This window comes from Eschrichtius robustus, chromosome 3 (assembly GCF_028021215.1).
Source record: "Eschrichtius robustus isolate mEscRob2 chromosome 3, mEscRob2.pri, whole genome shotgun sequence".
Classification (NCBI taxonomy): Eukaryota; Metazoa; Chordata; class Mammalia; order Artiodactyla; family Eschrichtiidae; genus Eschrichtius; species Eschrichtius robustus.
The window spans coordinates 1,004,917-1,022,944 of record NC_090826.1 but is presented as its reverse complement, the minus strand read 5'-3'; the positions used below and the strand labels follow the sequence as shown (position 1 = coordinate 1,022,944).

Genomic DNA, 18,028 nt, shown 5'->3' with positions numbered 1-18,028 from the left:
GCTTGGCACATCGTTTCAGTCTGGAAATATAGGCAGCCCTGGGAGGAGACTGTCAGTGCTATGGTTGTGCCTCCTGTTTCTGTATTGGATTTAAAGTGCTCTGAGCATGTTGCTGCTTCTATCCATTTTTCCATATTGATGTATCCCTGGCTGTATTTGCATACTTCTTCCCCCCAAAACATGCCAAATGTTCAGCAGTTACTACTGTGTTTGATAGTAAAGTTAGTTTTTTATTGCAAAATTTGAGCTATTTTCCTAGGCAAACCAAAGTTGGGGAAAAAGTTGGAGCTCTTTTTTTTTTTTTTGAATTTTATTTTATATTTTTATACAGCAGGTTCTTATTAGTTATCCATTTTATACATATTAGTGTATACATGTCAATCCCAATCTCCCAATTCATCCCACCACGACCACCACCCCTGCCACTTTCCCCCCGTGGTGTCCATACGTTTGTTCTCTACATCTGTGTGTCTGTTTCTGCCCTGCAAACCGGTTCACCTGTACCATTTTTCTAGGTTCCACATATATGCGTTAATATACGATATTTGTTTTTCCCTTTCTGACTTACTTCACTCTGTATGACAGTCTCTAGATCCATCCACGTCTCTGTAAATGACCCAATTTCATTCCTTTTTATGTCTGAGTAATATTCCATTGTATATATGTACCATATTTTCTTTATCCATTCCTCTGTTGATGGACATTTAGGTTGCTTCCATGACCTGGCTATTGTAAATAGTGCTGCAATGAACATTGGGTGCATGTGTCTTTTTTTTGTTTTAATAAATGTATTTATTTTATTTATTCATTTTTGGCGGTGTTGGGTCTTCGTTGCTGCGCGCGGGCTTTCTCTAGTTGCCGCGAGCGGGGGCTACTCTTCGTTGCCGTGTGCTGGCTTCTCATCGCAGTGGCTTCTCTCGTGGAGCACGGGCTCTAGGCGCATGGGCTTCAGTAGTTGCGGCACATGGGCTCAGTAGTTGTGGCGCACAGGCTTAGTTGCTCCGCGGCATGTGGGGTCTTCCCGGACCAGGGGTTGAACCCGTGTCCCCTGCATTGGCAGGCAGATTCTCAACCACTGCGCCACCAGGGAAGCCCCGCATGTGTCTTTTTGAATTACGGTTTTCTCTGGGTATATGCCCAGTGTTGGGATTGCTGGGTCATATAGTAATTCTGTTTTTACTTTTTTAAGGAACCTCCATACTCTTCTCCATAGTGGCTGTATCAATTTACATTCCCAGTTGGAACTCTTTGCAGGTCATATTGCATAGTTAACCACCCTTCTGCAAAAAATAAGTAGTTTACCTCATAACTTTTCCTCCAAAGATTTACCGTCTCATATGGAAACCACAGTGAAGTGTGTGTGTTTTTTTAAGCTTTTAATGAACACAAGAAAGTACAGGATAATTTAAAAAACAATTGAGGGCTTCCCTGATGGCGCAGTGGTTAAGAATCCACCTACCAATGCAGGGGACACGGGTTAGAGCCCTGGTCCGGGAAAGATCCCACATGCCGCGGAGCAGCTAAGCCCGTGCGCCACAACTACTGAGCCTGCGCTCTAGAGCCTGCGAGCCACAGCTACTGAAGCCCGCACACCTAGAGCCCGTGCTCTGCAACAAGGGAAGCCACTGCAATGAGAAGCCCATGCACCGCAACAGAGAGTAGCCCCCGCTCGCCGCAACTAGAGAAAGCCCACGCACAGCAACAAAGACCCAACGCAGCCAAAAATAAATAAATTAATTAAAAAAAAAAAAAAACTGAGCATGGTTAGAAGCTTATTATTCAGCAGCTAGGGTTAGCCAAAACTGTTTTAGGTAGGAGCATCACAAGTGTTCCTGTGCACCTCTCCTGCCCCTGGTGCACCTTCATACAGAGCTGGTTCCCAGACTTTGATGGTGGAAACTGCAGCCCCAGTGTGTTCTTTCATTTTCACAATGCATGAGAAGGAGGTGGTGCAGACATGAGATTCTTGATGTGTCACTGTATGGAATCACTGTGTGGTTTGATGCCGGGAATGTGGCTGGCAGTGTTCTACAGGCAAGTCCAAGCTTTGTACAGAATATCCAATGTAGCACCTGAAGGTATTCATTAAGGAACCTCTGGACACACGAGTGGAAGCAAGGCAGAGCCCCAGCCCCCTGGGAAACGGGGTTAAGGGAGCCTTTGTGGCTGTGGGGCAAGGTGTGTTCTCTGCCAAAGACCATGTGTACCGTGTGGGACAGAACGTTAACTTTGAGGGAGTCCTTATTATATATTCTATCACAGTATGTTGGGTTTGTTTTTTTTTTTTTTTTTTCAGTTTAGCAAACACCCACCTTTCTGCCAAAATAAAGTTGAAGGCTCATCCTCAAACTGAGGCAGCCTGCACATTTGTTTTCATCTTCATGTGAATCTGAATTTTGAGCAGAAGTTGGATGACTTGCTTTTCTGCCTCACTTCCGGCCTGCAGCGGGTTTGAGAGGGGTATATTTCTTCTTTGGCCAATAATTTTTGAGAACAGTATTCTAGTGTCGTGAAGGTGAAGGCAGTTTACTGTTGAAGAAATCTGAAGGCTGTGGCGTGCTGAGGATTACAAAACCCTGCGTGCAACTCAGCTGAAGAGTAGATTAACTTAATTTTCCGTACTGATGGCCCCACAGAAGAAGGGGTGTCCCGTCCGTAGGCGTAGATACTGTTTACTTTGGTTTCTGTTGCTTTTCTCTGGTGCACAGTGAAAAATTATATGTGATACACAGAAAGTGATCTGTTGTTAAGAGATAAAGGAATCAATGGAAGCCAGACTTGAGGAGGACCCAGCAGTTGGACCTGCCAGGGGCTAGACAGTAGCTGTGATTGCAGTGGAGTTAAATTAGAGAACAGTAACAGAATGCTGTCTGGAAAGTCCCCAGGTAGTTGAAAATTAAAGATGACATCATAAGGGAAACTTGAAAATCTTAATTTGAATGAAAGTGAAAACAAAACATATCAACATTTGTGGGGCATAGTGAAAGCAGTGCTTATAGGGAAATCTGTAGAATTAAATGCTTACTGCAGAAAACAGAAAAGGTCTCACTAATCTAAGCTTCTACCTTAAGAAACTAAAAGAAGAGCACATTGATTTCAAAACAAGCACAAGGAAGAAAATAATGACAATGAGCAGAATTTTGTGAAACTGAAAGCAGAAACACAGTAGGAAAAATCAGTGAAACTGAAAATTAGTCCTTTGAAAAAATCATATTGATAAACCTCTAGCCAGCCTGAGAAAAATAACAAAACACTGTTAAAATGAATAAAAATTAATTAAATATGAAAAATTAAAAGTTAAATATTAATTCATCTTTTTTTAAAAGTACACTCTTAAAAATCAAAATGCATTGATTGAGTCATTAAATCTTGAGGTTGTACCAAGTTTTCCAGCTACTAAAGCTTTTTCTTACTGTATTGGTCAGTGGAAAAGTCAAAAAAAAAGTTATAAAATAAGTTATTTTCTCTGACTTTATCTTCAAGTCATCCCATCTTTCATTTGATCACTGCAAGGGCATATTTTTAAAATCTATATTTGCCCTCTGTTGGTCATAGTATTTCCCTTCCCCAGCTTTTAATTTTGAATAACTTTTGAAGCTACAGAAAGTTGAAAGAATAGGTCAGTGAACATTCTATACCTTTCACCAAGGTTGGGTAATTTGTAACATTTTCTTTCTCTGTCTCTGCTTTTTTGGTGAAGCATTTGATTGTTGTGTCATGATACTTTATTCTTTACAACTCCAGCCTGTCCCAAGAACAAGGATGTTCTTTTACATATCCACAGTAGTTTCATTATACCCCAAATCTTAACATTGATTCACTAATGCCTAATCCAAGTCCACATTTAGATTTCTTCAGTTTTCTTCAGAATGTCTTCATGCCCTTTATGCAAATTCAGGGTTTAATCAAGTTCATGTGTTGCACATTTTGTTATCTTGTCTCCTGAGGGTCACTACATCTTGAGCAGTCTTCCCACCTTTTTGTCTGTCCTTAACATTGGCAGTTTTGAAGAGTTCAGGTCAATTACTTGTAATGTCTCACATTCTGGATTTTTACAAATTATTTCCTCATGATTGGATACAGGCAAAATACTTTTGGCAAAAATGCCCCATAGGTGACCTGTACTTCTCATCTTATCATATCATGAGATCCCTAATCTTGGTTTGTTCCATTACTGGTAATACTACATTTAATCACTTGATTAAGGTGATGACACCAGATTTCTTTTCTTTTCTTTTCTTTCTATCTATCTATCTATCTATCTATCTATCTATTTATTTATTTTTGGCTGTGTTGGGTCTTCGTTGCTGCGCGCGGGCTTTCTCTAGTTGCAGCGAGCTGGGGCTACTCTTCGTTGTGGTGCACGGGCTTCTCATTGCGGTGGCTTCTCTTGTTGCGGAGCACGGGCTCTATGCGAGCGGGTAGTAGTTGTGGCTCGCAGGCTGTAGAGTGCAGGCTCAGTAGTTGTGGTTCGCGAGCTCTAGAGCGCAGGCTCAGTAGTTGTGGCGCACGGGCTTAGTTGCTCCGCAGCATGTGGGATCTTTCCTGGACCAGGGATCGAACACGTGTCCCCTGCGTTGACAGACGGATTCTTAACCACTGCGCCACCAGGGAAGTCCCCAGATTTCTTAATTGTAATAACTTTTCCTTTTTACAGTGAAGAAATAATCTGTGAGTGATAGTTTTAGTCCTTGTGACTTCCTTGTAACTTCATACACTTTCACCCACTGATTTCAGCACCCCCAGGTGGGTGGTCTTTGCCTGCATCTGCGGCGACTCCAGAGCCCTAAACCTGTCATTCCTTCTATATTTGTTTGTAGAAAAGCTTTTAAAGAAACGCTTCACCTTTCTTCTTGTTTCTTTCTGTTTTATTTATTACTCGAGTGTTATTGTATACTTGTGTGTGCATTTTTTTTTCAGTAATATATATTCTGTTATAATTAATATTCCTTTTTACCCTCAGATTTATTCCTAAACTTGGCTAGGGGACCTCCTTCACATTATCATTTCACATTCTGCCTCTTCAGGACAGGTTTGTACTAGAGAATTATTCAGAACTGAGAAGTTTACTTTGTCTCTTACAAGCCCCCAGTCCTTTATGCAAAACTCTTAGGACTGGATGTGTTCTAGAATTCAGCCTTTTTCAGGGTTTAGAAAGATGAAGTGGTGTGTATATCACACATGCACAGTGCCCCCAGCAAGACTTATAATCAGACACCTTAAAGCTTGTGATAAAATGTATGACCGTTCACACTGAACAGGATAAAGGCTAGTTAATGCCCTTATGTCTGTTCTGGCCGGGTTTACGGATCTCAGAATTACAGATAAGTAACAGGGCATATATGGATATAGAAGGAATCATTCCCAACAGGTGTACCTTTGCTTGATTTGAAATTTTAATGTCCCCAGTAAAGGACTTCTCTAGGTATATCTCAAGAGGACTCAGTTTTTAGATTTTGAAAAATGTTGGAATAACAATACTCATACAAATGCTAGTATTTGATACTTAAAATTTCATGATACTAGATTATGTGTGTACAAAGAAGTTCATTTAATATTGCTAAATTAACAACTGTACTGAATCAAAACATAGGCTCAGTTGATCTTATCAGGAGCCTTAAAGTGCCTAATCTTTGACATATAATAATTCCATCTTTTAAAATCTGCTCTAAGGATATTAGCCTAATAAAATCCTGGGAACATGGCTTCCCTGGTGGCGCAGTGGTTACGAATCCGCTTGCCAACGCCGGGGACACGTGTTCGATCCCTGGTGCGGTAAAGATCCCACATGCCGCGGAGCAACTAAGCCCGTGTGCCACAACTGCAGAGCCCGCGTGCCATAACTACTGAAGACCATGCGCCTAGAGCCTGTGCTCCGCAACAAGAGAAGCCACCGCAATGAGAAGCCCACGCACCGCAACGAAGAGTAGCCCCCGCTCGCCGCAACTAGAGAAAAGCCCACGCGCAGCAACCAAGACCCAACACTGCCAAAAAAAAAAAAAAAAAATCTTGGGAATAGAACTGCCTTGGCTCTTGAGCGCCTTGAGTGGACTGTGGTGCCCCTGGCCACTGAGAAGGGCTCAGAGTCCACCCCAGCTTTTGTGCAGTGGCCTCTCTGGGCTGGGGGCAGGGCCCATTCCCTCTGACCCCAGAGCCGGGGTCGGGTCAGCTGCACACCTGCTTCAGCGCTCTGCTCTCTGAACTTCGGGGTCCTGGCCTGTGCGTGCATTTCCAGGACTGTGCCCGTACCACACAGCTCTGTGTGAAACTAGCCCTTTCCTTTTTACCGAAGGACGTTGATGTACAGTATTACGTTAGTTTCAGGTGCAGTACACAGTGGTGTGACGCTTGTATATGTTATGAAATGATCCCCACAATAAGTCTAGTAACCCTCTGTCCCCATACAAAAGCTATCACGATAATTACTGACCGTATTCCTTATGCTGTATATTACATGCCATGTCTTATTTTATAATTGGAGGTCTATAGAAAGTAGCCCTTCTTGATTTTTATTAGTTTAGTTTGTATTGGTACAGTCCCTCTCTCTTTTTTCTCTCTGTACCTCATAGGATAATTTTTCATGCTTTCTCCACTAGACTGTAAGACCCATGTAGGTGGCTCACATACCTGGTTGTTGACATGTGTGTTCAGCGTTAGCACACTATCTCACATTATAGGCATGGAAGTAGTTGTTGAGTGAATGGATGGTTAAGGGATTTGACCCATAAATCACTTAAAATTAAGCCAAGGTATTGGGTAGGCTTCAGAGACTAGTGTTTGAGGTGCAGCCAGAGGCAGCCTGAAGCAGTACTGGGCAGGGAGGGTGTGGTGTGCGGCTGTCTGGTCCCTCTGTGAGGGAGTGGTCTGGAAGCTTTGTGCGGCACGGGTTTGCATAGGCAGACCGTGTACAGAGGATAAGAGGGAGGGATACAGGGCTCATGCCCTCCTTCCAGGAGGCTGCCACCGGCCAAAGGAAGATGGTCTAAAAGCAGTGTCGGGGTAGGCGAGGCATTGTTTATTTGGAATATTGAAAGTGTTCGGTTTGCTCATAAAAATCATGATAGAGTTGTTACTCTGTTAAATCTGTGATTTGAATTTTATTTCACATATTTAAAATTTGACTAAAGATTGGTCTATAAACGGTTGTGCCTTTTTCTTGAATTTTAGGTTTGTATCTTCCTCCAACTTGTCTTTCTAACTGGGTCTCTTTCTAAGAACATTAAATAGAGAAGAATGCAGCATGCACTCATGCCACCCCGTACTTCCACTCTATGGCAGCGCCCCTCGTGGCTGGGCTTCAGCGTAACCATGGAGCGTCCTCCCTGCCAGCCTGCTGCCTGAGAACCGTCTTTTCTCCTGACTGTCTGGCCATGCGCTGCCCCCTCCCCTGTGGGCCCTGGAAACCCGTCAGCCAGGCTCATTAGTCTAGTGTGCTCAGCCCTTAGGGGTCTAAAGGTGGGGCTCACTTGCCACTGTACCTTTTGCCTCTAGTAGGTGTGGTAGCTTTGTAAAATGTAGCCTTTGGTTTTTTAAATCCCTGGTTTTCTGATTTTCTGTAAAAGTGGTACCCCTAGTTTAGGGTCACACGAATGTGTGCTGCTAAGACAGTGGTCTTGTTCTCTATGCTGGGTTCTGTGGGCTGCGCAGTCAGAAAAAGACCCCCGCTTGGGTCTTATTTTTAGCTAGAAATGAGTCCAGACAGCTGTCCGTGTGAGTCAGGGGGAGGTGGTTTGGTGGTGCTCTCAGCATCCTCTGTGAGCTGGAGGGTCAGTGCTCTCTGGGAGTTAGCTCCCTGTCTTCTCTTCCAAAGAATAGGGAGCTTGAGCTTTGTTTCATGCCTTGAGCCACAAGGCAATCTAGGCCTTTGAATTAGAGCAAACGGTGATACATTTTTCTATTTTACTTTCTTCTGTCTGTCTCTTGATGTGGAAAATACGTGAAAGGACTTACATTTGGAGATCGGGGTGATTGTGACAGTTTCCTTAAAGGAGTGGCTCTCACCTGGGGCTAGTATTGCTCTCCCCATGGGACAGCTAGTGGTGTCTGGAAATTTGGGGTTGTCACAGCTGGGGAAGGGGATGCTGAGGCCGGCCAGCTGCTGAATATCCTACAGAAGACAGGACGGCCCCCACCAAGCCAATCTAAAATGTCAGTTGTGGGGCTTCCCTGGTGGCACAGTGGTTAAGAATCCGCCTGCCAATGCAGGGGACACGGGTTCAAGCCCTGGTCCGGGAAGATCCCACATGCTGCAGAGCAACTAAGCCCGTGCACCACAACTACTGAGCCTGCGGTCTAGAGCCCGCGTGCCACAGCTACTGAAGCCCGCGCGCCTAGAGCCCGTGCTCCACAACAAGAGAAGCCACAGCAGTGAGAAGCCCGCGCACCGCAACGAAGAGTAGCCCCCGCTCACTGCAACTAGAGAAGGACCGTGCGCAGCAACGAAGACCCAATGCAGCCGAAAATAATAAATAAATAAATAAATAAATAAATAAATAAATAAATAAATAAAATAATAAATGTAAAAAAAAACCATCAGTTGTGCCAAGGTTGAGATTCCCCGGCTTTCAGTTTCATGGCTTCATGAAGCCTTGGGTGTGCACTCCTGGGAGCCCGGCTCAGAGGGTTCATGGGGGCGAGAGCCGTAGTTTGCCCCTGTCTCCAACTTCTTCCACACCCGCTGGTTTGGTTTGGTTTGGTTTTTTCAAGTACCTTTAACAGCACTTACTCCTCCCCCCACCCCGAGGTAAAATTCATATAACAAAACCATTTTAAAGTGAACAATTCAGTGGCATTTTAGTAATTCACAGTGTTGTGCAGCCACTACCTCTACCTAATTCCAAAACATTTTTGTCACCCCAGAAGGATCCCTGTATCCGTTGAGCAGTTGTCCATCGCACACAGAGCCCCTGGCAGCTACTGCATTCTGTCGCCGTGGATTTGCGTGTTCTGGATATTTCACATAAACAGAATCATACAATATGTGACCTTTTGTGTCTGGCTTCTTCACGTAGTGTAATGTTTTCAAGGACCATCCACGTTGTACGTGTATCAGTACTTCATTCCTTTTTATGGATGAATAAGATTCCATTGTGTGGGTGTACCACATTTTGTTTATGCATTCATCTGTTGATGGACATTTGGGCTGTTGCCACCTTTCGGCTGTTGTGAATAGTGCTTCTGTGAACATAATGTGTACATGTATTGAATACCTGTTTTCAGTTCTTTTGGATGTATACCTACAAGTAGAATTGCTGGGTTGTATGGTGATTCTGTGTTTAACTTTTTGAGGAACCACCACACTGTTTTCTTCCATGCCCACTTCTACTGCCAGAAAAGTATGTGCTTGCTTATAACATAAGCAGCATTCGAGCATAATTCGAAAACAAAACTATTTTGTTATAAATAAATGCCTTAGAATTCATAGTTCAACTGGGGGACGTCAGCTTGTTGATGCCTCTCCTGACCCCCAGGTTAGAGGCATGCACTGAGTTTGTAAACGTAATAGAGAATTGATCAATAGACAAGAGGTAACCTGTGAAATGTCCAAAAGTGGCCTTTTCACAGAGTATTTTGGAGAGATTACCCAGAACATCTTTAAGTGTATTGAAATTTAGTTTCTGGGAAAGAACAAGCAGGTATTTCAGAAGAAATCTAGAAGTAAATATTTTTTCGCACTGGCTGCAGTGTGATGAGAGGCAAGTCCAGAGGCTTGTTGCTGTGTCTGCTGCTCTGGCCTCCTGGACACCCAGGGCCACATCTTTGGACGGCACCGCAGCAGCTGGACTGGGCCAGAGGAATGGGCTGGAGATGTGCCCAGGTTGACTTACCTGCACTTAGGGAACAGTCAGCCCGTGGCTTCTTTGACATTCACATGAGATCCTCTGCGGGCCAGACGGGAAAGTCTGGGGAAGGTTACTCTTAGAAGCTTCTTGAATTGCAGTGTTTTTTTCTGTTGCTGTTACTATAATTTTTGTAGTAACAGGATTCTAAACACCCCTTCCCCCTGATGCTTTTCAGTTTAATTCAAGGTATTTTCCCTGAGGCATTTCTAAGGATTTTTCTTTTTTTTTTTAAAGAAATTGAGATCAGATTTCTTCTTTTCCACACCGAAAAACTTACCACTAAGTTAATACAAAGTACTAATAAGTAAAGTGATTTGGGGGCAAGAAATGGTGATGGGGAAGGGGCGGAATTATGTGCTTCTTAAAATGTATGGAATATTGTGCCTCACAACCTGAATCAATGCAAATACAGCCTTTTCTCTGTTGCAGACAATTTTACATGTTTTGGAGACCAGACCGGAAGCACTTCGGAATTAAGGTAATTTTGGCGTAATTGATTCTTACCAGTTTTTAAAGTACAATATTTAAATTTCTTCAGGGTTTCTTTTTTTTAAGAACCTGGTTTTTGTTACAGTTTTGCCCATCTCTCATTTTTAAGCTCAAAGTTGTTTTCAAACAAATTGATCCAGAGAAGGGTTTTCTCTTCAAAGTCTTCATCCAGTGTTCAGCATGAAGGGTTAAGGTCCCAGAGATGATGGTCCACATTCTGGACAAGAGCAGTGTTTCTCCAACTTCTTTCAGTAGAAAGCAGAAGAGCCCCTTTTGCAAATCAAATCTTGGTTGGAATATCAGCAGATGATACAGATAAAGGTGAGGCCACACAATTCAGAAAAAAATTCCAATATGTTTTTATGAAATGGGGGCAATAAATGTCACAGTGTTGGCGGTGAATCTGGGCAAGGGTATCCAGTTCTTTGTATTATTCTTGCAACTCTTTGTAAGTTGAAATTATTTATTTATTTATTAAAAATTTATTTATTTTTTGGCTGCGTTGGGTCTTCGTTGCTGCACCCGGGCTTTCTCTAGTTGCAGCGAGCAGGGGCTACTCTTTGTTGCGGTGCGTGGGCTTCTCATTGCGGTGGCTTCTCTTGTTGCAGAGCACGGGCTCTAGGCACATGGGCTTCAGTAGTTGTGGCTCGCGGGCTCAGTAGTTGTAGCTCGTGGGCTAGAGAGCACAGGCTCAGTAGTTGTGGCACACGGGCTTAGTTGCTCCACGGCATGTGGGATCTTCCCAGACCAGGGCTCGAACCCATGTCCCCTGCATTGACAGGCGGCTTCCTAACCACTGCGCCACCAGGGAAGTCCCTGAAATAATTTTAAATTAAAAAACAAAACTAAAATGAATGAATTAGGTGCTTGAACAGTTGGGTATCCATATGTAAAAGGTAAACTTGACTCCATAGACAAAAATTAACTCAAAATGAATCAGACACAACCTAACACTAGAAAACATCTAAAAGAAAACAGAAAATCGTTGAGACTTTGGGCTAGGCAAGGATTTCTTAATGACATCAAAGACACAGTTCATTAAAGAGAACATTTATAAATTGGACTTCATCAAATTTAAAAATATCTCCTCCTTCAAAGACACTGTTAAGAGAATGAAAAGACAAGACACAGACTGGCAGAAAATACTAGCAGATCACATGTCTTCTAGGTAACTTATGTCCAGAATAAGTAAAGAACTCTTAAAATTCAATATTAAGAAAACAACAACCGGAAAAACAAGCAAGTGATTTGAACAGAGACTTCACCAGAGAATATAGAGAGATGGCAGATGAGCACGTGAAAAATCATTAGCCATCAGGGAAATGCAAATTAAAACCACAACGAGGGGACTTCCCTGGCTGTCCAGTGGTTAAGACTTCGCCTTTCAATGCAGGGAGTGCAGGTTCGATCCCTGGTTGGGGAGCTGAGATCCCACATGCCTTGTGGCCAAAAAACCAAAACAGAAGCAATATTGTAACAAAATTCAATAATGACTTTAAAAATGGTCCATGTCAAGGGGCTTCTCTGGTGGCTCAGTGGTTGGGAGTCTGCCTGCCAGTGCAGGGGACACGGGTTTGAGCCCTGGTCCGGGAGGATCCCACATGCCGCGGAGCAGCTAAGCCCGTGCGCCACAACTACTGAAGCCCGTGCGCCTAGAGCCCGTGCTCCCAACGGGAGAGGCCACCACAGTGAGAAGCCTGTGCACCACAGCGGAGAGTGGCCCTTGCTCGCCGCAACCAGAGAGGGGCCCGCGTGCAGCAACAAAGACCCAACGCAGCCAAAAATAAAATAAATAAATTTATTTAAAAAAAAAAAACACACACAAGACACCACTAACCACCTATTACAGTGGCTAAAATGGAAAAGACTGACCATATCACGTGCTGCCGAGGGTGTGCAGGCGCTGGACTCTCGTGCACTGATGGTGGGCATGAAAAATGGTGCAACCGTGTTGAAAACCGTTCAGCAGTTTCTTAATAGGTTAAACGTCTGCTTGCTGTGTATGATCCAGCCTTTCCACTCCTAGATGTTTACCCAAGAGAAACGAGGGCAGACGTCCATGTAAAGACATGCAACAGCATGGATGCATCTCAAAGTAACCATGCTGAGGGCGCGAAGCCAGACCACAGAAAAGCACATACTGTATGATTCCACGTATATAAAACTCTAGAAGATGCAAACTTATTGTGGTGACAGAAAGCACATTCGTGGTTGCCTGGGCGTCGGGGGTGGGGTTACAGAGGGACACAAGGAGACTTTTGGGGGTGTAGGTGTGTCCATTACCTTAACTGAGGTGGTGGTTTCATAGGTGTATAATATGTCAGAGTGTATCAAATTGTAATTGTTTATTGTGTTATTTACCTTCAATAAAGATATTTTTTAAGCTAAATGAGCAGTTAGCGTAGGAGCAGGCCCTGCCTCTACCTGCTGAACCCCTGTATCACCCTGGTGGCTGCTGCTGCCCATATTTTTCGTTTGTGCGGAGGGCCTGTTCCACTGACTGGGTCGGAAGAGTGACCAGTGAGGGAGAAGTTTTCTGTTACTTAAATCATTTCAAGTGGAAAACCCTATTACTGCTTTTGTAACAAGTTCGATTTAGTGAGCATTTTCTGTGGTTCAGTCAGGTTTTAAGGACCTTATGTGGATTTTCACTGAGTCCTTATAGCATGTGAGGTAGGTAGTGTTACTGTTTCCACTTTCAGACCAAAATTCAGAGGCAGAGAGAGGTTGTCAACTCGGTGGAGACCACCTGGGGCTGAGAGTGGGGTCTGGAAGTCAGAAGTGCGGCCCACAGCCAGGTGCAGCCACATTGCCTCCGCCAGCCGGTCCTGCGCAGGCCGGCTGCACGTGCAGAGGCACGTGGGAGACCCAGTAGCGCTCGTCGTAGTTTGCAGGAAGTGAGTGTAAAAGAAAGATTACATCTGCATACTGGAGTGCAGGAGGCACGGCTGAGAGCAGAGTTTCCCCCAAACTTGAGGGTTACAGCCTCTCAGAGGTGCCTCTGTCGTGTGCAGTTGATGTCCAGTCCCTGCCACCTTTCCCAGTTAGACCTTCCTTCTGGGTGTGTGCCATTCACTTCTCGGATAGCATCAATTATGTATGAAGTTTGGCTCTGAAATCATTCAAGTGGGACTTCCTGTGTGGCCTCAACGGGTTTGAAGGGGTATGTACTAGGCTCTGTGTTCGACCTGGGAAGCAAGGTCAGCTGTAGCGGGAGAACAGGACGGAAGAACAGATGGGTTTTTGTAGTGCATCACACAGAAGGATTCAGGAGAAAGGGTCACTGGCCGTTTCCTCTGACTCCAGAGGGAATGGCGACCTGGGTGAGGGTAACTCACACCTGCTGTCCAGCACTGGCTCAGCCCTGTCTTCCCATCCCACTCCCTGAGCTGCCACTTGCAAAGGACCTCACGCCTCCCACTGTGATTTCTGCTGTCACTCCTAATTGCCAGCATCCGGTAGGTGAGCGAGCTGATCTGTAAGGCGACGTAGGGGAGGTGATACCGGGGTCAGGGAAGACCACCTCATCTCGCTCAGTGTCTGAGCTGGGAAACGGGTTAGTTCCATGTGGGGAGAGCCTAGTTCCTGTTCTTTTAGGAGGATATTGAAGTGGGTCGGGCAGCCTCTAGTTGGGTGCCTGCTGTGTGAGTGAAGAGATGAGAAGGGCCCAGTGCTGTGCTGGCCACTACAATAGCTGGTGGCCACTAGCCACATGTGACTGGTGAGCGCTGGAAATGAGGCTCGCCCAAATTGAACTATAAATACACCCTGCACTTGAAAAACTTAGCGTGGGCTTCCCTGGCGGTCCAGTGGTTAGGACTCCCAAGTCAGGGAGCACAGGTTCGATCCCTGGTCAGGGAAGATTCTGCATGCCACATGGCTCCACCAAAAAAACAAAACAAGGAAAACTTAGTGCGACAAATGAGTGCAAAATAGCCTACTTACAATTGTTCTATATCGATTACATGTTGAAATAACGTTTTTGGTTGGATTAAATAAATATATTATTAAAATTAATGTAACCATGTTTCTTTTTACTTTTATAATATGGCTGATGGAAAATTAAGAATTCCACATGTGGCTCCCGTTGTATCGGACAGCGCCTGCTTAGAGCGATGAGCTGATTGGAGGAGATGGGTAGGAGCTGAGATGAGTTAGGCACTGGGTCCTATGAGCCTGGGGGCTGGAGGTGACACCTGGCAACTCATAAACCTGAACCGCAGCTCACCTGAACTGATGGCATTCAATTTTCGAACTAATGGTCCAAGCAGTTTTAATTTTTTTTAATTGTAATACAGTTGATTTACAATGTTATGTTAGTTTCTGGTGTACAGCAAGTGATTCAGTTATATATATGTATTCGTTTTCATATTCTTTTCCATTATGGTTTATTACAGAACATTGAATATAGTTCCCTGTGCTATACAGTAGGTCTTTGTTGTTTACCTGTTTTATATATAGTAGTTTGCATCTGCTAATCCCAAACTCCTGATATATCCCTCCTCATCCCCTTTCCCCTTTGGTAACCATAAGTTTCTTTTCTATGTCTCTGAGTCTGTTTCTGTTTCATAAATAAACTCATTTGTGTCATATTTTAGATTCCACATATAAGTGATATCATATGATACTTATCTTTCTCTGTCTGACTTCACTTAGTATGATAATCTCTAGGTCCATCCATGTTGCTGCAAATGGCATTATTTCGTTCTTTTTCATGGCTGAGCAGTATTCCATTGTATATATGTACCACATCTTCTTCATCCATTCCTAAGTGTTCCTAAGCAACACTTAGGTTGCTTTCATGTCTTGGCTATTGTGAATAGTGCTGCTATGAATGTTGAGGTGCATGTATCTTTTTGAATTAAGAGTTTTCTCCGGATACATGCCCAGGAGTGGGATTGCTGGATTGTACGGCAACTCTAGTTTTAGTTTTGTAAGGAACCTCCATACTGTTTTCCATAGTGACTGCACCAATTTACATTAAAGAATTTTTTTTTTTGGTGGGGAGAGCAGTTTTAAGATGCTGCCTCTAGAAGTGGAGAACCTAAGATCTCTTGCCCCTGATGGGATACCTCCATTAGGGAGAAAACAGTGCTCCCCCCGGCTGGGGCAGAAGGCCGTGTCCAGGTGTTAACTTCCATTGCATCGTTGTCGGAGTGCTTGTCCTCCTGGAATGACGTGTGGGAGCAGGTGATTAAGGGAGTGAAATTTCTTCCTGTGGTCCCTTGACGATTTCTAGCCAGTTAGGGATTGCTTAGAGGGCCTGCATGGTTAACTCTGGAGCTGGCCTGAATCAGAACCGTGGCCAATGCCGTTTGTGACTGTGAACCTCGGGTAGGTTGTGACTCCTTTTCCTCCTGTTTACTGTGTGGACAATCGGTTGAACCTCCTCCTAGGGGGTTGTGAGGACACATGTGACATTACACGGCAAGGGGTCCTAAGTCAGCTATGACCTCAGAGTAGATTGTGAATCACCTTTTATGTGATTTTGAAGCAGTCAGGAATCCAAGTGGTGAGACCCTATAGACTTTTCTGAGCCGGCTTGTGAGGTTGGCCTCGTCTGTCATTCGTGTAGACTCTGGTCTCGGAGGACGGAGCCACAGCGTCTTTTGTCCACGGCAGATGCTCGGTAGACAGGGGTGAGGAAGACAAATAAGGGGTTTGTAGAGCGAAACCAAGAGCACTGCTGATAGAGGGAGAATGGCCCCAGTTCCTGGACTTGGCCTGGGTGCCACGCCTGGTCAGAACGCAGGCAGGCCGCCCGTTACCCGCAGCAGAACCGCTCAGCAGAGATGTTGGGTGTCGGAAGAATCACAGAGCTGTTTTGCAAAAGTCAAGACATATTCAGAAGAAATTAATATACTTTGATGAGTATGAGTCATGCTTTTACTTTCTGTAACTTTTGTGGGGAGATGCTAGCTGTAGGCTGTCTGAATTGACGGTTTTGAGAGGAGCAGCTTAAGGCAGCTCTGCTCACCTAGAACAAGACCTCGGCTCCCTGGGCTGTCGCTTAGGACATCTCTCCCACTGTCAGGAAGGGTGTAGTTATGCGTCCTGTCCGTAGGGGTTTCTCTCTCGTGGCCCACTTTTCACATCACGGACAAACCTTGGCTGCTGCCTTCAGGTGGGAAGACAGAATCCCACAGCCTCGAAGGAAGCAGGGGAGCCTGAGCTGCGCCCGGCTCGTGGTGGAGGAGACGCAGAGACGCGGCAGGGGCTGCGTGTTGGGCGGGGCTGGGAGATGCTGGGAATGGGGTGGGGGACGGAAAGCACATTCCTGCCGCTCCTAGGCAGGTGCCAGCCAGCAGAGGTGGGCCCTGGGCAGCACGGAGCTGGGCAGCAGGCGGTCTCTGCCTTCCCTGGGCCCCCGCGCGCCCCCCGCAGCACTGCCCGCTCGGGCTCCCTTGGCTCCCACTGTCCGTGCTGCCAGGGCCCCTGGGTCTTCTAGGCCTGCTCCGGTGCTTTGTTAGGTAGAAATGTGAGGTGGACTGAGATTCACGTTCCCTTCTAGTTCAAGAATTTTTCTTAACAGGCACGAAATAGTATTCGTATGATAGCTTAAATAAAATAAGTCTGGGTTTTAAATTATTCAGCACAGTAACAGTATGTTTGCAGCTTTGCTTTCAGCACCATACTTCTTATCAGATGTTTTAATGTGTTCTGAAATGTAAATTCTTTTTTTATATAAACTTATTTATCTATTTATTTATTATTTATTTTTGGCTGCGTCGGGTCTCCGTTGTTGCGCGCGGGCTTTCTCTAGTTGCGGCGAGCAGGGGCTGCTCTGCGTTGCGGTGCACGGGCTTCTCATTGCGGTGGCTTCTCTTGTTGCGGAGCATGGGCTCTAGGTGTGCGGGCCTCAGTAGTTGTGGCACACAGGCTCTAGAGTGCAGGCTCAGTAGTTGTGGCACACGGGCTCAGTTGCTCCGCGGCATGTGGGATCTTCCTGGTCCAGGGCTTGGAACCCATGTCCTCTGCATTGGCAGGTGGATTCTTAACCACTGCACCACCAGGGTAGCCCTGAAATGTAAATTCTTTATAGTAATTTTCAAATGTGACATTGCATAGCAACCATAAATAGTTTGCATATGATGGTAAAACTAAGTAGTGCCTTCTGAATGATGGGTTTAGGTGAACAGACTGCGGAATTTTCTGCTATTGATATTGCTACCTGCTTGATGAGGCACATCTCTGTGGAGGGAGGATGGAGCTGGCTTACAAAAAATGTGTTTTTTACTTTTTGTGCTCTCTGCAATCTGTCCACGGGGCTGGAGTACTTTCCTGTTGTTCTCAGGTACATGGTTAATTTTTAAAATTTTATTTTTTATTTTTTGGGCTGCGCCTCGCATCTTGGAGGATTTTAGTTCCCCGACCAGGGATCAAACCCGAGCCCAGCAGTGAAAGTGCCAAGTCCTAACCACTAGACCACTGGGGAAGTCCCGGTACATATTTGATTTTTTGTTAGGCAGTAAATCCCTTTGGATGCATTTAACCCTATTATGACCCCACTCACTCAAGGACTGGCTTTGGGTCTTGGGAAATCAGGGAAGCACGTGCTGGAGTGGTGTTGGAACCATTCACAGGGCATCAGACAAGACACCAGCATGGTACCACCTTGGGGGTTTTTCCACTGCCGTGATGTCTGGGTTTAGCGTGGATTTCCTAGAATGACACATGGGTTCCCAGAAATTCAGTTT

The 18,028-nt window shown here is 45.0% G+C and overlaps 1 protein-coding gene and 1 pseudogene across 4 annotated transcripts in view; one reads left to right on the top strand and one right to left on the bottom strand.

The window, feature by feature from the left end:
• GNB1 (G protein subunit beta 1) overlaps positions 1–18,028 on the top strand; it is a 90,341-nt gene that overhangs the window by 38,889 nt on the left and 33,424 nt on the right. For 3 of the 4 annotated variants that reach the window (XM_068538705.1, XM_068538704.1, XM_068538706.1), the window contains exon 2: positions 10,272–10,320. The exons of the other annotated variant lie outside the window; for it this stretch is intronic. The gene's annotated coding sequence lies outside the window, so the exon portion shown is untranslated. The remainder of the gene's footprint in view (positions 1–10,271; positions 10,321–18,028) is intronic. 4 annotated transcript variants of the gene reach the window in all.
• The window catches only part of LOC137762686 (iron-sulfur cluster assembly enzyme ISCU pseudogene), a 51,647-nt pseudogene that overhangs the window by 31,664 nt on the left and 1,955 nt on the right, over positions 1–18,028 (bottom strand).